This window comes from Rhinoderma darwinii, chromosome 4 (assembly GCF_050947455.1).
Source record: "Rhinoderma darwinii isolate aRhiDar2 chromosome 4, aRhiDar2.hap1, whole genome shotgun sequence".
NCBI classification, from domain to species: domain Eukaryota; kingdom Metazoa; phylum Chordata; class Amphibia; order Anura; family Rhinodermatidae; genus Rhinoderma; species Rhinoderma darwinii.
In genome coordinates this window covers 216,987,903-217,010,771 of record NC_134690.1, presented here as the reverse complement: position 1 = coordinate 217,010,771, position 22,869 = coordinate 216,987,903, and the positions used below count along the sequence as shown (strand labels likewise).

General features: G+C 41.7%; 1 protein-coding gene across 1 annotated transcript in view; it reads left to right on the top strand.

Moving 5' to 3' along the window:
• The window catches only part of MMS22L (MMS22 like, DNA repair protein), a 147,899-nt gene that overhangs the window by 79,578 nt on the left and 45,452 nt on the right, over positions 1-22,869 (top strand). The gene's annotated exons all lie outside the window — the stretch shown is intronic.

Below are 22,869 nucleotides of genomic sequence, written 5' to 3'. Positions count from 1 at the left end.
AATCACCCTACATGTGGCCCTAATCCTTTTTTTTTTTCTGGACATTCGACCAGGCTCAGGAGTGAAAGAGCACCATACTAAATTGAGGCCTAATTTGGTGATTTACAAAGTATTGGTTCACAATTGCAGAGGCTCTGATGTGAAATAATAAACGAAACCCCTAAGAAGTGACCCCCATTTTGGAAACTACACCCATCAAGGCATTTATTAAGGGGTGTAGTGAGCATTTTCACCCTACAGGTCTTTTCCATAAATGATTGCGCTGCGGGTGGTGCAAAGTAAAAATTTCAATTTTTCCCTAGATATGCCATTTCAGTGGCAAATATGTTGTGCCCAGCTTGTGCCACTGGAGACAAGCACCCCAAAAATTGTTAAAAGGGTTCTTCCGGGTATGGCGATGCCTTATATATGGAAGTAAACTGCTGTTTGGGCACGCTGTAGGGTTCAGAAGGGAGGGAGCGCCGTTTGGATTTTGGAGTGTGGATTTTGCTTGGTAGTAGTTTTTATATGTAATATTACTGGTATTTCAATTTATAATGTGGGGGTACATGTAAGCTGGGCAAAGTCAGGCAGTATAATAATGGGGTAAAAAAAACAATAAAATAATCCCTGGATATTTTGCTATGAAGCAATCCTTTATGCACAGGCCAGTGCCTCACTGATAAATGGTGTCGTTTCTTATCCCCTTTTTGGTCCACACTCCGCACCTTTGCAGTTTGGGGAATTTTGCTGGGAAAGTGTTGTCCTGGTATAATACGGGCACCGTCGCTTCCAGCATATGTTTGTGCCCTACTGTTCCTGGTTCCCTAATTTTAGGGCCTTGATAATTCGCCTCTTGTAACAGAAGAAATGTTCCCCTCGGGCCTGCACAGTTGCATATTTTTGCTTTCCTGGCTTATTGGAGCCTTAACTAATTTTATTTTTTCATAGATGTAGTGATATGAGGACTGGTTTTTTTTGCCGGACGAGCTGTAGTTTTTATTCGTACCATTTTGGGGTACATGGGACTTTTTGATCACTTCTTATCCTATTTTTTTGGGAGGCCAGGTGATCCAAAAAAAACAATTCTGGCATAGTTTTTTAGTTTTTAGTTTTTTTTTTTTATACAGCGTTCACCATGTGTTATAAATTACATGTTCGCATTATTCTGCTGGTCAGTCCGATTCTGGCGATACTAAATTTATAGAACTTTTTTATGTTTTACAACTTTTTGCACAATAAAATTACTTTTGTAAAAAGAATGTATTTTTTCTGTCGCCAAGTTGTGAGAACCATAACGTTTTACATTTTTTTTTAGTCGACAGAGGTGTATGAGGGCTTGTTTCTTGGGAGACGAGCTATAGTTTTTATAGATACCATGTTTTTGGATTCATGCAACTTTGTGATCACTCTTTATTCCAATATTTGTAGGGCAAAGTGACCAACTAACAGAAATCCTGGTATAGTTTTTTAAGTTTTCTTTTTTTTTTGTTTTATGCCGTTCACGCGTGGAATGAATAACAAAATAATTTTATAGTTCAGGCCGTTACGGTCGCGGCGATACCAAATATGTATGGTTTATTTATTTTTTTCAATGATAAAGGACCTGATAAGGGTAAAGGGCAATTGTATTATATTTTATTACTTGACTCTTTTATTATATGTATTAACACCTCCTTTTTTTATTTTAAATTTTTTACACCTTTTATATTTTTATATAAAGAAAACATTTATAAGTCCCACTAGGGGACTTGAAGGTCCGACTGTCTGTTTTTTGTTTTGTTTTGTTCTTTTTTTTTTCTAATACATTGCACTACCTGTGTAGTCCGGCTTCCATAGTGGCAGAGCGAGAGGCCATTGTTAGTCCTCCTGTTGCCATAGCAGCAGTCAGCCCTGATTGCATTGCAGGGCTGCCGATCTGCTAGCAACCTCTAAGATGCAGCGATCGCTGCATCTAAGTGGGTAATGGCAGCGATCGGAGCTAGTTCCTGACGTTCCAGGTGGATGTCAGTTGTAACATACAGCTGACATTCACCACTGATGACGCCGGCTCATCTTCTGAGCCGGTGCATCTTGCCGGGAGGCCAGTATTAGTCCTCTGGTTGCCATTGCAGCCACAGACCCCCTGGCAATTTCATTGCCGGGGTGCCGATGAGCTGCAAACAATTTAAATGCAGCGATCGCTGTTGACCGCTGCATTTAAGGGGTTAACGGCAGGGATCGAAGCTATTTTCGGTCCCCGCCATTACTGCCGGATGTCAGCTGTAATACACCGCTGTCATCCGGCAATGATGGCACCGACTCCGCTTCGGAGCCAGTGCCATGCGTTTGTCGTATGGATATGGCAAAATGCGGGAAGCACTAGCTTTCCATTACATATCCATATGACAATTGTTGGGAAGGGGTTAAATAACATTATGTTGTAATATTTCAGGCTTTTACAGACCCTGAGATACCAGTTATGTCAATTTTTTGTTTAGTTTTTTAACAATACTGTAGGTAAAAAATGGGAAAAGGTTATTTTTTTTTGTTTTTATTTTTTTAACTTTTGTACATTAAAAAAACTTTATTCAGCTGTTTTTGTTTTTTATAGTCCCTTAGGGGACTTGAACCATCATTCAATCGCTCGCACTATATACTGCAATACTAAAGTATATTGTGTCTAGTATTGCAGTAAATATTTACGTATATAAAGTATTGCTGTATATCGTGTGTCCTATGAAGGCATACAAAGATGGCAGAACTGGATGCCTTCATTAGGACCCCACGTGGCCATGCCAACCATCAGCTCCCTGCAATTGCGTCACGGGGAGAGATGGGCTATCGCAGGGGACTGCCCCCTCATTCTAACCGCTTCCATACCACAGTCGCTTTTGACTGGCATTAAACGGGCGGAATCAAACTAATCTTTGATTCAGCCCGTTGCAGTGAGGTGTCGGCTGTAACATACAGCCGACGCCTGCTCAGTATGGCGCAGGCTCAGCCCGTGAGCTCGCTCCATGCAACTCTTTATTACCTGTCAAGTACAGTTACATGATGCGCTAAGGGGTTAATGTACATTATAACATACTTGGAAACTGAAAATAAAAAATGTTGCTACCTTAAGATCCCAATTCCACTTCCTGTGGGTATTGGACCAGCCTGACTATCTGAGAATTGGCCTCCGTAATGGCTATTTGTATTGGCAACTAGCCCCCTCTGCTGAGACGTCTGGAGTACTGGGTTAAATAGCATGTCATGGTTGGGCCGCTTGCACGAGCTCAAAATTGTCTTTATCTAAACAGTTGTCCCAGCTGGGTCTCTTCCACTTTACTAAGGAACTTTTCCTTTGGCTTGCACTTAAAGGGAATGTGTTGCCAGAAAAACATGTTTTTTTTTTTTTAATTAAACATTTACTGTGTAGGTGATTAAACATTGTTCAATTTTTTTTTATTTTTTTCACGAGTCAGGAAATATTATAAATTAATTCTAATTTATAATATTTCCCATTGCTGGTCACTAGATGGAGCTATTCCCAAAATTGCAGCATTGCAAAATTGGGTAAAAAGCCCTCGCTCTAGTGAGCTCTCAGCATCCCCCCCCCCCCTCCTTTATCCTGGCTAGTGCCGGGATAAACGAGGGGTTTGAACGGTCTAACCTCCTACACTGTGTGTCGCCATTTTTTGAGCTAACACACAGTGTAGTAGGTTTACATACAGTAGTAAACGTACACAAACACGAACATACATAGAAATCTCTTACCTGCTCCTGCCGCCGCGGCTCCCTCCGGCCCGTCCGCTCCGTCTGCTGCCGCTGGTCCAAGTGCACAAGTCCGGAAGCCGCGACCGGAAGTAGTAATCTTACTGTCCGGCCGCGACTTCCGGTCCACAGGAAAATGGCGCCGGACGGCGCGCATTTCAAATTGGACTGTGTGGGAGCGGCGCATGCGCAGTTCCCACACAGACGGCGTACATGTTAGTGGATGGAACGGGCCCCGTTCGCAGTCCCTATGGGACTGTGGCTGCCGTATTCCATGTCTGTATGTGTCGTTAATCGACACATACAGAAATGGAAAAAAAAATGGCAGCCCCCATAGGGAAGAAAAAGTGTAAAAATAAGAAAAAGTAAAACACAAACACACAAATAAATATAAACGTTTTTAATAAAGCACTAACATCTTTAACATATTAAAAAATAAATTGTGATGACACTGTTCCTTTAAAGCGCCTGAATGCCATGTGATCCCACTGGATAAGCTCCTGTGGCTTCTTCCTTCTCAGTGGTCTTTCATCACCAATCTAACATTGACTCGCCTAAATTGATATCTCCGTGGTACCGCTGGCCCTGCTCTGCAGCAATGCATTTTTGAATGCCCTACCCCATTTCAAGCTTGGTCCGCAGTGGAACGTATAAAAGTGCATCAGCTGTCGTATGTGCGTAAATGGGAGGCCGACTTGGACAAGGAATTGTCGTAAGCAGAATGGGTGCAGATTTTGTCTTTTAAGTTAAAAGTTGAGATGCATGTCTTGGTACATGACTAATGGGAAGCTGACAGCCATACTCTGGGATAAGGTGGAAAGGTTCCATCTATATGGTCCCCATTTGCTTAGAGCTGCATCATGCCTGGATCCTGTGAGCAAACCCTAAGCTCACTATTCTTTTCTACACCTTTTATTTTCAGGCGAGTGATTGCTGAGTAAACTTTGTGCTGTGACGTTATGGATCACTAACCAGTATTGGTCAGATACTTGACCTAATGCTCGATTACCCATTACGTCATCTTTTTACGCTTTTTCTATGGTTTATATGTTGTCTATCTTCAACCTTTATGTTTTAGCCTGTTTGCACTTATTTTTGATATCGACCCTTTTTTTTATGTATCTCCTTATAAAAAGCTTAAAAATTGCAAGTTTAAACTGCACTTAAGGAACCCAAGTTATGCGCCAACTCTATTTACTTGAGACATAATTTCAACATTTACACTAAAAAAAAAAAGTGACCTTTTCGGGATAAAATAGTTTGTGTTTTTTTTGTTTTTTTTAAATCCTCAAATCTCAGCCTACTTTTAGCACAAATAGAGTACAATTTGTGATAATAAAAAAAAAAAAAACTTCAGACTTGGATCTGCAAAAGCTTTTACAAGGTTATTCTCATTAGTCTTACATACTAGATTTACAAAATCTTTCTTGGTTATTAAAGGGTTAACCCCTTCGTGACCGCCAATATGTCTTTTTCCGGCAGCCATTCTACACCTTTTTCACAGTGCATCGGAAAAAGCCCGGCACTGTGCCCTGAGAGCGGATACTTGGCAGTCTGATAACCACTAAGCTCCTGCTTTAAAGCCGGGATCAGAGTTCTCTCCGGTCTCGGACGTTTAACCGCTTAGATAATATCGACCACGACATCGAAGTGGTTTCAGAGGGAGGTAGTCTACTATGCTGTTCCATACCAGGTTTTTTGTTTTGCAGAATACTGATGCATACTGGCCAGACGGAGGCCAAAATAATACTCTTCTGGGCTCTGTCTGACAATGGAGCCCTATGAACACGTTTGTCGGGAGCTTTCCTGGCATACACGCCTAACATAGGACCAAAACGTGATGTGAATATTGCCTGAAGTGGAGCTGCAGCCGGGGCTCTGGTCACTGATTCTAGAACCCCGGAAGCTTACATTACAATTGCCACTCCCCAATCTCTTGTTTAATACACTCTTGTTATAACACCGCAGAGACTGCCTGCTTGAATCACCTCTGAGGCTGCTCTAATCACAGGAGTTTATTAGCTAGAAAATTCCCTCTACATACAGCTTTCAATTCCCTGTTTAGGTATTTTTCTCACCAGGGAGGAAGTGAAGGATTGCAGTGTAATTCAAGTCTCTTCCTACCCTGGCTCGTATTGAAATAAATGTTTGTGCATCCTGCAAGTCAATGAAGCTAATAAACAGCATAGTGCCCCATTTTTTTTTTGTCTAGATTCGAAACTTTAATTTTTGCACTTGCGTTCAAATCCTTTTTAAGTTGTTTAATGGAGGTACACAATGTACAGAGGCACACGTGTGTGTGTGTGTGTGTGTGTGTGTGTGTGTGTGTGTGTGTGTGTCTAATTATATATTTTAGCTTACCATTATTAGTATTACTATTAATAGTATTATGACTATTGTTTCTAAACTTATCCAGGGCAATGCAGTGTATTGTTCCGTTGTATAGCTGCTGAGAAACTGAATCTCACAATTCAGCCCTATTAGACCTGGCTGCATAAATACTGAAAATCCCTGCAGAATGTCTTCCCAAGTCTATGTAATAGAAAAGTAATAAATGTGTTCTATTGTGGAAGAACTTTAATGAAAGGTGTGTGTGTGTGTGTGTGTGTGTGTGTGTGTGTGTGTGTGTCCGGTGTACCTTTTGAGTTTGTATGAATATGTACAGTACAGATGACTGGTTTTCTGATATGTAAAGTTTAACCTATGATATTCTCCTTTTATAAATTACAAGGGCTTCTAATTTCTTTTGGAATATTTCCCGTGTTTTCCGGCTTGTCAGATGCAAGGCTTATTTAAAATGAAAAGAAAGCTGGAGCAATTTTCTTTATTCCATTTCAGTCTCCTAAGGCCTATTTCCCCTGGTGAGCAGATAGCGGTAGGGGGTTTAAGGGAATTCAGCTCTCTGCAAATTAATGTCTCACATCATGAAAATTCAGGAGCATTTTTTTTTTGTATCTTGAAAAGTAATACAGAGAATGTGAGTATTATTTCTTGCCAGCGGGTAGAAGATGAATGATTTTGTCACAGTTTTACTGCTTGATGAGCAGTGTCCTGAGGGTCAGGCTTAACTCTGTGTCACTATGCTGCTCATTACTCTTGAGCTAAATAAGGGCTGATTGGATCTAAATTGCCTAGCACATGGGCCACAGATGAGCTCAGTGAGCAGGGGATGACCTGCTATTCAGGTGGGGAGTCACCCTGGTGTGCAAATGCTGCATTAGAGCACCGTGGGAGAATGAGAGGCTGCCAGCAAAAGAAATCGAAATGTAAAAACTCTTTGAAGCTGAGATGGAAGAATTTTGAAGTGTAGGAAGTGACAGGTTGATGGTACTTATCAGCTTTGGCTGGATTAGAGAACAGTGTCATCTTGCTTTTATAATGACAGTAGTCTAAATCCGGCTGCTAACTACTTGGCGGTGCAGAGGAGCCGTTGACACAGTCACTTCTGCTTCTTGCTTCTTCGTGTGATAGAGAGGTGCTTCAGGATGTTTAAGCCGCCTTAATAAAATACTGCTGTGCAATGAAGGCAATTAGCCCCCCTAGCCCAAATAACATGGTATATTTATTTTGTTTTGTTTTTTTATATATATATATATATATATATATATATATATATATATATATAGATAGATACATAAAATTATTATTATGGTGATAATGAATTGGAGAGTGTACAGTTGTAACAAAATATTTTCCATATAATATAAACTGATTCATTTGGACAGACTGCTAAAAGCAGTGAACCAAACAACATCCAAGTCTGTCTACTACATAGCTGATAACGTAAGCGCATGTTCACTTGGCTTATTTTCATGCAGAAAAATATGAGGGTGAATCCAGAGAAATCAGCCTCTCAAAACCGGGCATTTTAAAATCAAGTGTCGAGGGGAAAAATCCGCTCAAAAAGTGACATGTCACTGCTTTATTACGAGCATTTTTTTAATATGGGTGACAGTGTATTTCCCGTTTAAACCAATAGAAAGCCATTTGCATGCATTTCCCAAGTGTATTTCTTAGCATAATACCAGTGTTTTACACTCCAAAATAGACTTGAAAATATGCCGTAAGGGAACCGGTAAAAACCCAACAGATTTTTTAGAAAGACTACAAAAAGTTTAAAGGTGGCCAAACAATTTCAATAGCTGTTGCTTTAACACTCATTCGGCCAACAGCTATTCCTAGCAACCTCCCCATACACGTGCACGCTCAGTTCCCCGAGCGTGCATGTGTTTTAATGGAGAGAGAATTAGCCAAGTGCCAGACCGCTCAAGCATTGAAATTCAACATTTCCAATCCTTCTATTCCCTCGAAAGATGATGAAATGGCAACCGTAACCTAATGTTTATACAGGCCTTAAAGGCAACCTGTCACCAGCATTTCACCTATTGAACTTATCCCTCACTGGCCGCTGCTATCAAAAGTTCATTGCCATTTTCCCCTCTCCTAAACTCCTCCTCTGACGGTAAATAATGGTCTGCAAAAGTTTTGCGCCTTTTATCGTAATACTCCGGTGTCCATTTGTGCGCACACCCCAGAAGAGGACATCAATGCACAAGCATGGGATGTTGTGTGCTGGGGGAAGGCGAGGAACTGTCCATCAAAAGTAAGGAGGCGAGGTAAACGCGAGAAGACTTGAGGAATGAAGATGTGACTCTTTTCAAACAGAGATTTTACTCTTATGCTCATTTGCATACGGTGTGGGAACACTAAAAAGCTGAATACTAAAGCCACAGAGCCGACTAAGAAGACAATTATAGGTTATATAGAAATGATTTTTCACCCACTACCACCTGATATTGCTGGTTTAATAGGTGAAATGCTGGTGACAGGTTCCCTTTAAGTTCTTAGCTAGGTCAGACTTTCAGGTTATTCACAAGGTCAGTGGCTAATTGACCATTGTGCGGAGCTCTTCCTGTGATTTTACCATGTGATCCAGCCTTGCTATTGTAATCCAATCTGTCTTAACGCTGGCAATTATTGATTTGCAGATGGACTCCACCCTAGTGGACGTAGTCTCGTTATGCCTTTTATAATTTTAGGCTTAACCGTTCTAATTTACAGCAGTCATCGGAGAGAGAACCTCATACTGACGATCAATAGTGCCGATTGGCCCTAAAATTGGAGGACAAATGCCTGTCGGGTTGAAGTAAGAGTATGTGGACCCACATGATTCCTTGGTCAAAAATGTCTGGTCTGGATATGTTACCTTTTATACCTGAGACAGATTGGTTCAGAGCCTACATAGCATAACTCATTTTAATCAATGAAGATGGAGTACAGGGCTAGCAGGGTTCCACTGTGTTTGTAAGCATGTATTAGCACCAACAAAAGCTTACACTATATACAGGCCTTGATGTCCTTAGGTAAGGCTTCGTACATGTCCAGGATCATGTGCTGTTCCACCTTTTTAAGAAAATAAATTTTGACGTCTGATATACAGAGCTAGCAATAGACATGCCCTCTTGCTGTGCTCTCTAGCCATGCGTATACCCAACTTAATGTAATCTTGCAGCCTATTTGTGTGAAACAAAAAAGGTTGGTCAGCACATCCTAGCAATATGAAAAATGTACAGGTTCACGTACACTGTGACTGCAAACAATACATGTAAAGAAAAAATATTGCAACTGCACTTTGCAGACGCCGAGACTACCTAATACACTATATATAAATATGCATTACTGCTGCGTTTAATTAGGAAAGTGAAATTCTTAGCGCACATTTTGATCAAATTGTGTCAGCCCAGCTGCCACAACAAGGCGACCTCTTAAGTGGGTCCCTAACCTAAAAATACACCTCTGTTCTGGGTCCTGCAGAATATACTCTGGTAGGTAGGAAACAGTTTTACTCCAATTTAAAGCACCCTTGGGCAGAATGGGAGGAGTTCAGGGCCAAAAACAGAAGCAGTCACCACCCCCACTCGTACAACATGAAACACAAAAAAGGTTGGTCAGCACATCCTAGCAAAATGTAAAATTGCAAATTGTAAAATCCGCAGGAAATCTGCAACATGCCTTTTATATCCACTCTGGAAAAATCTGCTAAATTGTGAATGGGGTTATGAAAATCTCATTCACATGTATTGTACTTCACATTGTTGCAGATTTTCGGTGTGCGTTGCATGTGGCCGAATGCTGATACAGCAATGTGCCCAATATTGTCCCTAAGGCTGGGTTCACACACCCTATTTATGGACGTAATTCGGGCGTTTTAGCCCCGAATTCCGTCCGAAAATACGGCTCCAAAGCGTCGGCACACTTCTGCCCATTCATTTGAATGAGTTTGCGCCGTAAAAAAGATGACCGAGTCAAAGAAGTGCCTGTCACTTCTTGAGACGTAATTGGAGCCGTTTTCCCTTGACTCCATGGAAAAACAGCTCCAATTACGTCCGTAATGGACGCAGCGAAAAGCGCCTGCACTTGCCATTACGTCTGAAATTCCGGAGCTGTTTTCTCCTGAAAACCGCTCCGGAATTTCAGACATAATGGCAAGTGAAGGCGCTTTTCGCTGCGTCCATTACGGGCGTAATTGGAGCTGTTTTTCCATGGAGTCAAGGGAAAACTGCTCCAATTACAGCCGTAACGGAGGCTGCCGTATGAATATACCCTAATTCTATTTTCTTTCAGAGTTCTGATTCTCCACACGCTGATGCAGATTTTTTTTAAAGCCTTCCTCCAATAGGGGCTTTGAAAGCAAATTTAAAAAAAAACATACTAATTGGCAATTCTTAAAATAAATGCGCACATTTGTTAGAATATAAAAGCTGCATTGTGTGGGTAGAAATTTATAATTCCCCAATCATTTAGACTTTGCTGGGATTTCTCTGTAAATTGACCATTACCAGAAAAATATGCTATTCTAGTATTATGTTTTTTCCTGTATATACGGTTAGGTCCAGAATTATTTGGACAGTGACAAGTTTTGGCTTTTTAGCGGTTTACCAAAATATATTGAATATACAGTAATATAATGAATATGGGCTTAAAGTGCAGACTCTCAGCTTTAATTTGAGGGGATTCACATCCTAATTTGAGGAAGAGTTTAGGAATTACAGCTCTTTAATATGTAGGTGCCTCTTTTTTTAAGGGACCAAAGGTAATTGGACATTTATCTCCAAAGCTGTTTAACGGGCTGCATGGACTATTCCCTCATTAATCCATTATCAATTAAGCAGGTAAAAGGTCTGGAGTTGATTCCAGGTGTGGCATTTGCATTTGGAAGCTGTTGCTGTGAACCTACAACATGAGGTCATAGGAGCTCTCAATGCAAGTGAAACAGACCATCGTTAGGCTGAAAAAAATGAAGAAATCCATCAGAGAGATAGCACAAATGTTAGGAATGGCCAAATCAACAGTTTGGTACATTCTTGAAAGAAAAGAGCGCACTGGTGATCTCAAGAATTCCAAAAGGCCTGGACGTCCACGGAAGACAACAGTGGTGGATGATCTCAGAATCCTTTCCATGGTGACGAAAAACCCCTTCACCACATCTACCCAAGTGAAGAACACTCTCCTGGAAGTAGGTGTATCAGTATCTAAGTCTACCATAAAGAGAAGACTTCATGAGAGCAAATACAGAGGGTTCACCACAAGGTGCAAACCATTAATAAGCCTCAAAAATAGAAAGGCCAGATTAGACTTTGCCAAACCACATCTAAAGAAGCCAGCCCAGTTCTGGAACAGCAAGAAACTAAGATCAACCTGTACCAGAATGATGGGAGGAAGAAAATATGGAGAAGGCTTGGAACGGCCCATGATCCAAACCACACCACATCCTCTGTAACACATGGTGGAGGCAGAGTGATGGTATGGGCATGCATGGCTGCCAAAAGCACTGGGTCACTAGTGTTTATTGATGATGAGACTGAAGACAGAAGCAGCCGGATGAATTCTGAAGTGTTCAGGGATATACTTTCTGCTCAGATTCCACCAAATGCAGCAAGGTTGATTGGACGTCGCTTCACAGTACAGATGGACAATGACCCTGTCACCTACATTATAGCGCCAATCTCCGTATGTAGGAGATAGGGCACTTATAATGTGGTGACAGAGCCTCTTTAAGGCCATTTTTCAAATCTGACATATTTCACTTTATGTGGTAATAACTTGGGAATGCTTAAACCTCCCCAAGTGATTCTGAGATTATTTTTCTCGTGACACATTGGGCTTTGTTAGTGGTAACATTTTAGTCGATATTCAGTGTTTATTTGTGAAAAATTGCAAAATTTAGAGAATTTTTAAAAAATAGCATTTTTCGGAATTTAAATGCATCTGCTTGTAAAACAGATGGTTATATCACCCAAAATTGTTACTAGTTCACATTTCCCATATAACCTATATATATATTCTCTTAGTAAATTTATTATTCTCAAGATATCACATTATCCATATATATATTTAACCAAAAAGAAACATCTTGATATCATACAAATTAGATTTCTCAAATAGAATTTATTTTATTAAATTTTATTTATTACACATTAGTACAAAAATAACCCCCCTCTCAAGTATATACTATAGACATATAAAATATAAATTAAAAATCAGCCAGGTGTCATATATTATTAAATCGTAGACCATAAATATTGATAATTCCTCACAGTATACACTTAGATGCAAGTGTAACTAAATGACAATTATGCTCATATTGTACCAGCATGCAGGGTATAAGAAATGGTATAGCAGGATGTTAAATATCGCTACATTAGAAAGGTCCTTATGATTGCATAACTATATTATATTCCTACGTTCGTATGGTACAAAAAAGGGGTATCAAAAGAAATCCCTATGAGTACATGCATGTATGATTCAACATACCTGTAGAGGACATGATGGTTATTTAGACACCTGGACACAGAGCACCTCGACGCGCGTTTCGTAACCTTCGTCAGGAAGTGTATAGACTGCTCTGAAACCCAGTTTAAGTATTGTGTAATTATACATGCATGTACTCAGTGATTTCTTTTGATACCCCTTTTTTGCACCATACTAACGTAGGAATATAATATAGTTATGCAATCATAAGGACCTTTCTAGCGATATTCAACATCCTGCTATACCATTTCTTGTGCCCTACATGCTGGTATAATATGAGCATAATTGTCACTTAGTTACACCTGCATCTAAGTGTATACTGTGAGGAATTATCAATATTTATGGTCTACGATTTAATAATATGACACCTGGCTGATTTTTTTTATTTATATTTTATATGTCTATAGTATATACTTGGGACGGGGGTTATTTTTGTACTAATGTGTAATAAATAAAATTTAATAAAATAAATTCTATTTGAGAAATCTAATTTGTAGGATATCAAGATGTTTCTTTTTGGTTAAAAATTCACATTTCCCATATGTCTACTTTAGATTTGCCTCGTTGTTTGAACATTCTTATTTTTCTTGGACGTTACAAGGCTTAGAACATAAACAGCAATTTCTCATATTTTTAAGAATTTCAAAAGCCTTTTTTTAAGGTACCCCTTCAGTTCTAAAGTGGCTTTGAGGGGCCTATGAATTAGAAACCCCCATAAAACACCCCATTTGAAAAACTAGACCCCTCAAAGTAGTCAAAACGGCATTTAGAACGTTTTTTTAACCCTTTAGGCATTTCACAGGAATTAAAGCAAAGTGGAGGTGAAATTTGCAAATTTCATTTTTCTTGCTGAATTTCAATTTTATAAATGTTTTCCTGTAACACAGAAGGTTTTACCAGAGAATTATGTATTGTCCAGATTCTGCAGTTTTGAGAAATGTCCCACATGTGGCTCTAGTTTGCTCGTGGACCAAAACGCAGGCCTCCGAAACAAAGAAGCACCTAGTGCATTTTGGGGCCTCTTTTTTTTTTTTTTTATTAGAATATATTATAGGCAGCATGCCAGGTTTGGAGAGGTGTTAAGGTGCCAAAACCGTAGGAATCCCCCAATAGTGCCCCCATTTTGGAAACTACACCCCTCAAGGAATTCATTTATGGTTGTTGTTAGCATTTTGACCCCACAGTTTTTTCACAGCACCTATTTGAATTGGGCTGTAAAATGAAAAAAATGTAATAATTTTTCCAATAAGATGTCATATTTTTTTATCAAAATTTCTTATTTTTACAGGGAACAAAATACCCAATTTTTGTTGCCCAATTTCTCCTGAGTGCGGCAATACCCCATTTGTGGTGATAAACTGCTGTTAGGGCCCATGCGAGGCCAAAGAAGGGAAGGAGCTCTGTGTTCTTTGGAGTGCAGATTCTGCTGGATTTGTTTTCGGGTGCCATGTCGCATTTTCAGAGCCCAAGAGGTATCAAAGCAATGGAAACCCACCAGAAGTGACCCCATTTTGGAAACTACACCCCTCACGGAATTCATTTATGGTTGTTGTGACCATTTAGACCCCACAGTATTTTCACAGAATTTGATTGAATTAGGCTAGGAATTTTTAAAAATGATTTTTTTTTACAATAAGATTTCGTTTTAGCTCCAAATTTCTTATTTTCACAAGGAATAAAAACCCCAATTTGTCCTGAGTGCGGCAATACCCCATATGTGGTGATAAACTGCCGTTTGGGCCCATGGGAGGGCTCAGAAGGAAAGGACCACCATTTGGCCTACTGGGGATTTTCTGGTGCAAAGTCATGTATGCAGAAGCACCTGAGGTACCAGTACAGTTGAAACCCCCAAGAAGTGACCCAGTTTTAAAATCTACACCCCTTAAGGCATTCATCTAGAGGTGTAGTGAGCATTTTGACCGGAGACATACCCCCCATAAACTGTAATGTGGTTTCTCCTGGGTACGGCAATACCCTACATGTGGCTGTTATCCGCTGCCTGGGCACACAGCAGTGCTCGGAAGGGAAAGATGAGGGGAATAAGCTGTGCGGAGTGCATCAGGGTAAGTAAAACTGGGGTAAATTAAAAATCAAGGGATGTATGATAAATTTTAAAACCCTTTCATACAGAGCCCTGGTTTTTCGGGACATGTGTCACATTGATATATTGTGTCCTTCCTTATCCCCCTCTTATAGCAGACTTTGCACCTCTTTTGACTTTTTCCCTTCCCACCAGTGTGGGGAACTTCTCCTGGAAAGTGTTGCCCTGGTACGATGTGTGTGGCCTCGCTTCCAGAAGTACTGGGTGCCCCCTTCTTCTTGGTCCCTAAAGATTAGGTTCTTGATAACCACCTTTTGAAATTCCAGGAATGTTCCCGTCTGGCCTGTACATCGATGTAGCACATACGCATTGTACAATGCCATCTGTATGATGTACATGGCCAGCTTCTTGTACCACACCGCATGGCACTGTAGGGCTTCAGGACTTGATCTGACAAGTCCACCCCTCCCATATACCTATTGTAGTCCAGGATGCAATCTGGTTTGGGGGTCTCTGTACTGATACCTCGTACAGGTACATGGGTACTGGTGTGGCCATGTATTGTTGTCAATACAAGGACATCTCTCTTGTGCTTGACACACAATACGTTGCTGCTAGATTGTGCCCTGCTCTCACCCCTTCTGAGTGGTTTCCCAAGCAGAGTCTTAGGGAGGCCTCTCAGATTTCTTCTAGCAGTGCCGCATGCCACAGTACTTCTGGAAGCGAAGGCACTTGAAGAGTGGGACGCTGGTATAAAAATTATCCAGGTAGAGGTGGTAACCCTGGTCCAGCAGTGGGTGCACCAAATCCCACACAATTTTTGCATTAACTCCCAGTAAGGGGGGGCATTCTGGGGGCTAAATACTGGTGTCCTTCCCTTCATATATCCTAAATTTGTATGTATACCCTGATGCACTCTCGCACAGCTTATACATCTTCACGCCATACCTTGCCCTCTTCTTACTCGGCAGGAACTGGCGGAATTGAAGCCTCCCTTTTAAAATGTACCAAGGACTCGTCAATAGAAATACAATTCCCAGGGGGTGTATGCTTTTGAAAACCGGGCACTGAAACGGTCTAATAGGGGTCTCCATTTATACAAACTGTCAAAACTGGGGTCATCTTGGGGTGGGCACTGCTTATTATCAGTATAATGTAAGAAGCGAAGTATTGCCTCATTTTTATATTTCTAATTCTACTATTGGTTTTTTACATTTTTTGGGAGGTGAAGTTGCCAAACAATTGGGATTCTGGTATTGTTATTAATATTTTCTTTTATGGTGTTCACCGCGGGGGATAAATAACGACACAATTTTGTAGTTCCGGCAGTTACGGACGCAGCAATATCAATTATGTATAGTTTATTTCTTTGTTTATTAATAATAAAGGGCTGATAAGGGAAAAAGGGGGATTTTTACTTTTATTACTTTTAAAACTTTTATTTTCTTATTTTTACACAACTTTTTTTTTTTTACTTTTTTACACTTATTTATTTTGTTCCACTAGGGAACTTGAGGGCAGGAGGCCCTGTTCGCTATTCTAATACGCTGCACTACATGTAGTGCAGCGTATTAGAGCTGTCAGCTACTCACGGACAGCAAGCATAGTGGGTCCTGACTTTGTCAGGACCCACTAAGCTTCCGTCGATGGCGTTACCGGAGTCCATTGTTAGGACTCTGGTTGCCATAGTAGCCATCGCCGCCTGCTATCATGGAGCGGGCCGTCGATTGTGGCGTCAATTGCTATCGCTATTGAATGCGGCCTCTAAGGGGTTAATCGGCGGGGACATCCGCGATCGGTCCCTGCACATTGAGCTGTGATAGTCTGTTGTCTGAAACAGCAGCTGTCACAGCTGGTTAACGCACCGGCGGAAAAAGGCGCTGCATTTACTCCATGACCTACTGTTAGGTCACTGAGTGCGAACGGTCTAGTTAGCATGACCTAATAGTAGGTCATGGAGCGTTAAGGGGTTAACGGCAAAGAAGTGGAATATTCTGCAATGGCCAAGTCCATCACCAGATCTCAACCCGATCGAGCATGCGTTTCACTTGCTTAAGACAAAACTTAAGGCAGAAAGACCCACGAACAAACAACAACTGAAGACTACTGCAGTAAAGGCCGGGCAAAGCATCACAAAGGAGGAAACCCAGCATTTGGTGATGTCCATGGCATCCAGACTTCAAGCAGTCATTGCCTGCAAAGGATTCTCTACAAAGTATTAAAAAAACACATTTTATTTATGGTAATGTTAATTTGTCCAATTACTTTTGATCCCCTGAAATGAGTCTGTAGAAAAATGATTGCAATTCCTAAACGTTTCACAGGATATTTTTGTTCAACCCCTTGAATTAAACCTGAAAGTCTACACTTCAATTGCATCTCAGTTGTTTAATTTCAAATCCAATGTGGTGGCCTACAGAGCCCAAATCATGAAGATTGTGTCACTGTCCAAATAATTCTGGACCTAACTGTATGTATAGTAGATTTATTTATGTTTTCTCCATATGAACAGTCTGTTGCGAAGGTCCTCTACAAGGGCCTGGAGATGTAACATCAGTTGACCAAAGTCTTTGATGATTGATTTATGCTGTTTCATGAGCATATTTTTTTTTAAAGTTATTTTCCAGTTAATCACCGGTTGCCACCCCCATTTATATGCTGGGCTTTGGCGTATGGTGATGCCGCAGGGGAGATCTAGGCGCTCCACTTGTAGTTCGGTCTATGTCCGTTCTGCCAAAAGATCATTGATGAGGGTTAGGCCTTATTCACACGACCGTGAAAAACGGCCGTGCGATGGCCGTCCTTTTAACGGCCGTCACACGGCCGTTTTCAGAACAATGATGTTCTATGGGTGTATTCACACGTACGTTTTTTTAACGGCCCGTGAATAATGGCCATCAAAAAATAGGACATGTCCTATTTTTGGCCGTTTTAACGGCCCCCATGGAAGTCAATGGATCAGTTTTTAACGGCTGTCAATACATGTAACAACCGTTAAAAACGGATCTGTGACATGGGGATTTGCAGGCTATCGGCGGCGCGACGACACATACTCACAGATGCAGCGCCGACTTATTCTGGTCTGGTCGTTAGTCTCATGAGTTCTGCGAAGGCGACACGCGATGACGTCATCGCACCGCCTTCGCAGATACTGTCAGACTAGTGACCAGACCACCGGAGACAGTGCTGCATCTTGAGTATGTGTCATCGCGTTGCCGCAGATCCCGTGAAGACGAGGGACCTTCCCAGAAGCTGCGCTGCATCGGTGAATATGTGGGGCATTCAAATCGGGCTGTGTGGCATCATCTACATCGGGGCTATGTGGCATCTACAGGGGGGCTGTGTGCATCTACAGTGAAGCTGTGTGGCATCATATACAGGGGGTCTGTGTGGCATCATATACAGGGAGGCTGTGTGGCATATATAGGGAGGTGTGGCATATACAGGGAGGTGTGTGGCATGATATACAGGGAGGTGTGTGGCATGATATACAGGAAGTGTGTGGCATGATATACAGGAAGTGTGTGGCATGATATACAGGAAGTGTGTGGCATGATATACAGGAAGTGTGTGGCATGATATACAGGGAGGGTGTGTGGCATATACAGGGAGGCTGTGTGGCATGATATACAGGGAGGGTGTGTGGCATGATATACAGGGAGGGTGTGTGGCATGATATACAGGGAGGGTGTGTGGCATGATATACAGGAGGTGTGTGGCATGATATACAGGGAGGTGTGTGGCATCATATACAGGGAGGGTGTGTGGCATGATATACAGGGAGGGTGTGTGGCATGATATACAGGGAGGGTGTGTGGCATGATATACAGGGAGGGTGTGTGGCATGATATACAGGGAGGGTGTGTGGCATCATATACAGGAGGTGTGTGGCATCATACAGGGAGGTGGTAAGTAGTGTCTAGGTGAACATGTGACCTTCCTATGTGTGTTTTCAGGGGGCTGGGACAAAAAAAAGCCGGACCAATGAAATTAATCAGTTTTTTTCAACGGCCATGAAAAACTGATGCAAAATGGATGTCAAACGGCCATTAAAAACGGACTGACGAACTGGAAATAGATTAAAATTTTGAGACACTGATGCAAAACAGCCATGAAAAACTGACAGTTGATCAGTTTTTAATGGACCTTTTTTTTCCACTGTCGTGTGAATAAGGCCTTAGAGCTGCCCCGGCTGCCACTTTTGCTGCATGTACCTGAGAGTCGCTTGCAGGCTGGAGAGTAAAAATGCAGAGGCTGTGAAAGAGAAAAGAAGTCTGTCCATTTCCTTGGAACTGTTCTCCGGGTCTTGGCTTGTCTAGTCATGGCTTTCAGGTAGGAGTCAAAATCTCCCCTGTATGAGTAATGAGAGCGGGTTGTAAAGGCTGTGTGACATTATTAGGTCAAGGAGCTAACAAAGGCGCAACCATCTTAGTCAGCGGCCAGGCTCTGCCCCTCAAATTTTTTATTTTCTTATAACCTTCTCATAAACTGGTGTGGTGCAGGAGGTTCTATGGCTTCTAGTAGTTGTTTTGCTGAAGTTGATCATTCTTCCCTGTTAGTGGAGGTAATGCCAGCTTGCTTTGATAGCTCATTTCCCTGCAGCGTATTTGTGGTAATAAACTTTACCCTGCTTAGTTCATTGTAACTGTTCACCTATTAGTAAGGAAGAGTAGTCTATATGTGAAATGTATTGCGCATTGTCACTCAAGGGTATTCCCATCTCACAAACTTCTGGAATTTCCACGGGATGAATCCAAACCCTTGGGACCCTCATCTATTGTTTGCGGATTCACAGCACTAAAGTGTATAGGAGCTATGGAAAGAGCCGAGCCAGCAGCGCCTCTCCTTTTGAGTTTAGCGGTGAAAACATCTCCTGTGAATCGGCAAACAAGTTCATGGGACCTCGTTCTCTCACAAAATTAGAGTCCCAGAGATAGGACCGGCACGTATCAGGTATTGATGGCATATCCACCGGATCTGCCCTAAATGTTTTAGATGGGGATCGAGAAACCACAAAAGACACATGAAATCATTCCCACCACCCCTTAACTAAGCTAACATTGTCTTCTATTTTTCCACATGGAATCCCTAACTTGCTTATTAGAAGAGAATACTCCTAGCTTCTCTGCGCCATCTTGACTGTAGACATATCTGTATAAAGTATGTGTTAGCTCATTGTCTTATGATGCTTGGGGAGAAACTATAGTTCTAGATCTTTCCAAATTGAGAGCAGGATGCTGGAGAGCCACATATACGGCTCTAAGGCGCAGCAGAGGCTGCCGACTACCTCTGCAGCAGGGAGGATACAAATTCTAGCCCACTGTACGGAGGGGTAGAGATGATTGGTTGGAATTAACCTTTAGCGATAACTACAGAATAAACAGGGCTGAGCAGATTTGTGATTCAGTGCATTCCTGGATTGTTTCTCCTGACGTATTCTGTATTTTATTACTCCGAAAACTATAAAGGACATTATGATTGCAGGTGAGAATTCACATGGCAAACTATGGCTTTTGCTGAAGTTTCCCTTTAACCACCACAAGCGAACGTCCAATAATTCCTGATTGCCAAACAGGAAAAAAAACCTGTCAAAACCTTTTTCAGCTATGCATTATGGGTAAGATCTAACTGAAAATTGTGTAAATGTAAACGTATGTTACATGTAATATTTATTCCCAAGTGTCTTTACTTCTGTGGAGTTTCAGGAGATTGACGTGTATAGGACTTTTTAAATTGAATGTGTGGTATCTACTAAATTGTCAAACATGGCCAAAAATGGGCCATCGAGCTAACATTTCAAGCACACAGCCCCCTATTTTTCTACAGGGACCGAAAGCTTCTATTCTGTGTGCCACCACACAACTGGCAACGTTTAACGCAGTGAACTAGACCTAAAACTGCATTATGCCCTTTGACGGTCTACTCCAGTTGCAGCAAGATCACAAAAGTCAGTCTGAGCAGCTTTTTACCACTGCAGTGAGGCCACATTCAGGCGCCCATGACACTGTGTGGGAAACTGTATATTTAGTGCCAAGAACCGAATCTGATCCTGTCAGGGTCAAGTCAAGGAAAACTTTTCCAAACCAAATCTTTGGGATAGGTCTCCTGGCTTGGTGCTGATGGTATCCAATCCCATCCTTGTCCCTCAATATATGGCTCCCGGCTGGAGACCTAGTATGGCTGTCTAATTTTCGCCTAAAACTGAGATTTACAACCCATCAGCTAGCTGTGAATTGCTGAGGATTTAGTGGGTATATGGCCAACAACAGCCACAAACCTATCAAATTGAGAGGCATTTTTCTTACTGTATCAAGCCGTTCCAAGATTTGCATCGTTTTATCTAGTACATCCCCAACTTGTCACATCGGTTTTGGTAAAGATAAAATAAAAAAAGTACATGTTGTATTGCTGAAAAGAAAAATGAGTGGAGAAAATATGTCTTTATATGTTAAACAGCGCTCCTGGCTAAGTGAAATGCCCTTCAGCGACGCAGGATTTTGGAGGGTTAGAGGGTGCTCATTTGCACATAAATAGCCATTAACAGATGAATTCCCAGAGGTCCTGTGTTGCATGTTAGCAGTGCTGACCTACTTAGCTAGTTTAAATTTGTTTTACAGAATTATTATAATTCCATGCCTGGTACTTAAACTCTGTGATTAATGCAAGCTTCACAAAACAATTAAAGCTTAATTAAACAATTTTCTGTGTTCCTGTAGTATTGTTATCATCACACAAAGCGGGATCTGGCAAATATTAAAAGAATTAGGACACTGATAACCCATTGCTTTTACTCCTTGCTGATTATAAGAAACACAAGAACTAAAGGAAATTTATCCGGGGCAGTGTTTCCCATATCCTTGGAGAAATATTATACTATTTGTACAATTTTTTTTTATGTTCACAAGCAAGCTGCAAGAGCCATCCTTCTATTTCATTGGGATTTACAAAATTATATATATCTCTGCAACTTTTAGTGCTCCTCTGATAAAAATGTTTCTCAAGCAGACCTTGTGTTTTGTCGGCAGTATCCACTGGCCTTGCTGCACAGTACTGTTTGTCATGTATGTGTTCATGTGGTGTTGTTTTTTTTTTTTTTTTAAACACAACTGATATTAGATAAAAATAAATTCCACCCACTCACATTTATTACCTATTCACTAATGGTAGATTAGTGGGTGTCCGTCCCATGGAGCCCCAGACCAATCAATAGAACAGAGGACACCATTTGAATAAAAGGACTATTGAGCATTTGCGCTGTTGATCCATCAATTTCCATGGGAGCTGCACGTGCCAGCGCTCTATGGGAACTCCTATATAGTTTGAACTAGCTGTTATACCCGGCGTTGCTCGGGAGGTTGACTTACGGTATAGATAGTGTGTCAGCCCGTCCGTCCCGGGGAGGCTGTTGTGGGTGACGGTAGTCGGTCGGGCCCGGGGGTCTCACACCGGACGGCTGGGAAGCGAGGTGGCCCACCAGCTTGGTGTCTTGTTGTCGGGAACATTCCGCCATGTTGGGAAGGTCAGTATGGGAGTGGTGTGGCCTAGGCCTGCCATACAGCACACGTAACCTCACGGAGCTCGCTCTCCACTGTGCCCTCAAAGCACAGACCCAGCTCCCTCCGCCAACGATACTCACCATCACGGCCGTGTCTGCCCGTCCGTCCCGGGGAGGCTGTGAGCAGACAAAGAGCCAGCGCCCGACACTGCGCTCCGACTATCCTCTGATCTCCCTCCCAGCATGTGCAGCCGCCTGCTCAATCAACGAGCGCCATTTTGTGTGTGGCGTTCCTCTGACTCCAAGGCGTGGCTACGCTGTGGAGGATGGAGCGTGACGTCACTTAATTTTAAACCAATGAAAAATCGGGCTTCAAACAAACTTTTGAAAATATATAATAGATGGAGCAGGAGCGCACATGTTCAACCGCTTTTTCATTCAAACTCAATATATGGACAGTGACCTAAGGCAAAAATGTGATGTGAATGGGGCCTTACATGTGAGCATCTGATGTTTAACTAGTTAATACCATGGCTTGCACTGTAGCGAGAGGGCTCTGTGGCACCCAAATTTGCCCCATATACTATGATATGCATCCACTCATTAGGCTTAGGGCTGGGCAATTATGGCCTAAATCAAAATCACGATTAATTGAACATGTAACTTCTATTTATGATTATTAAACGTTTATTTAGACCACACTCCCATTTGCATGCCATGCCCCCTATTTGCATTCTACACCATTGAATTAATATTTATTCCCTCAGCCTGCTGTATACTACTGTATATAATATACCCCCTGACA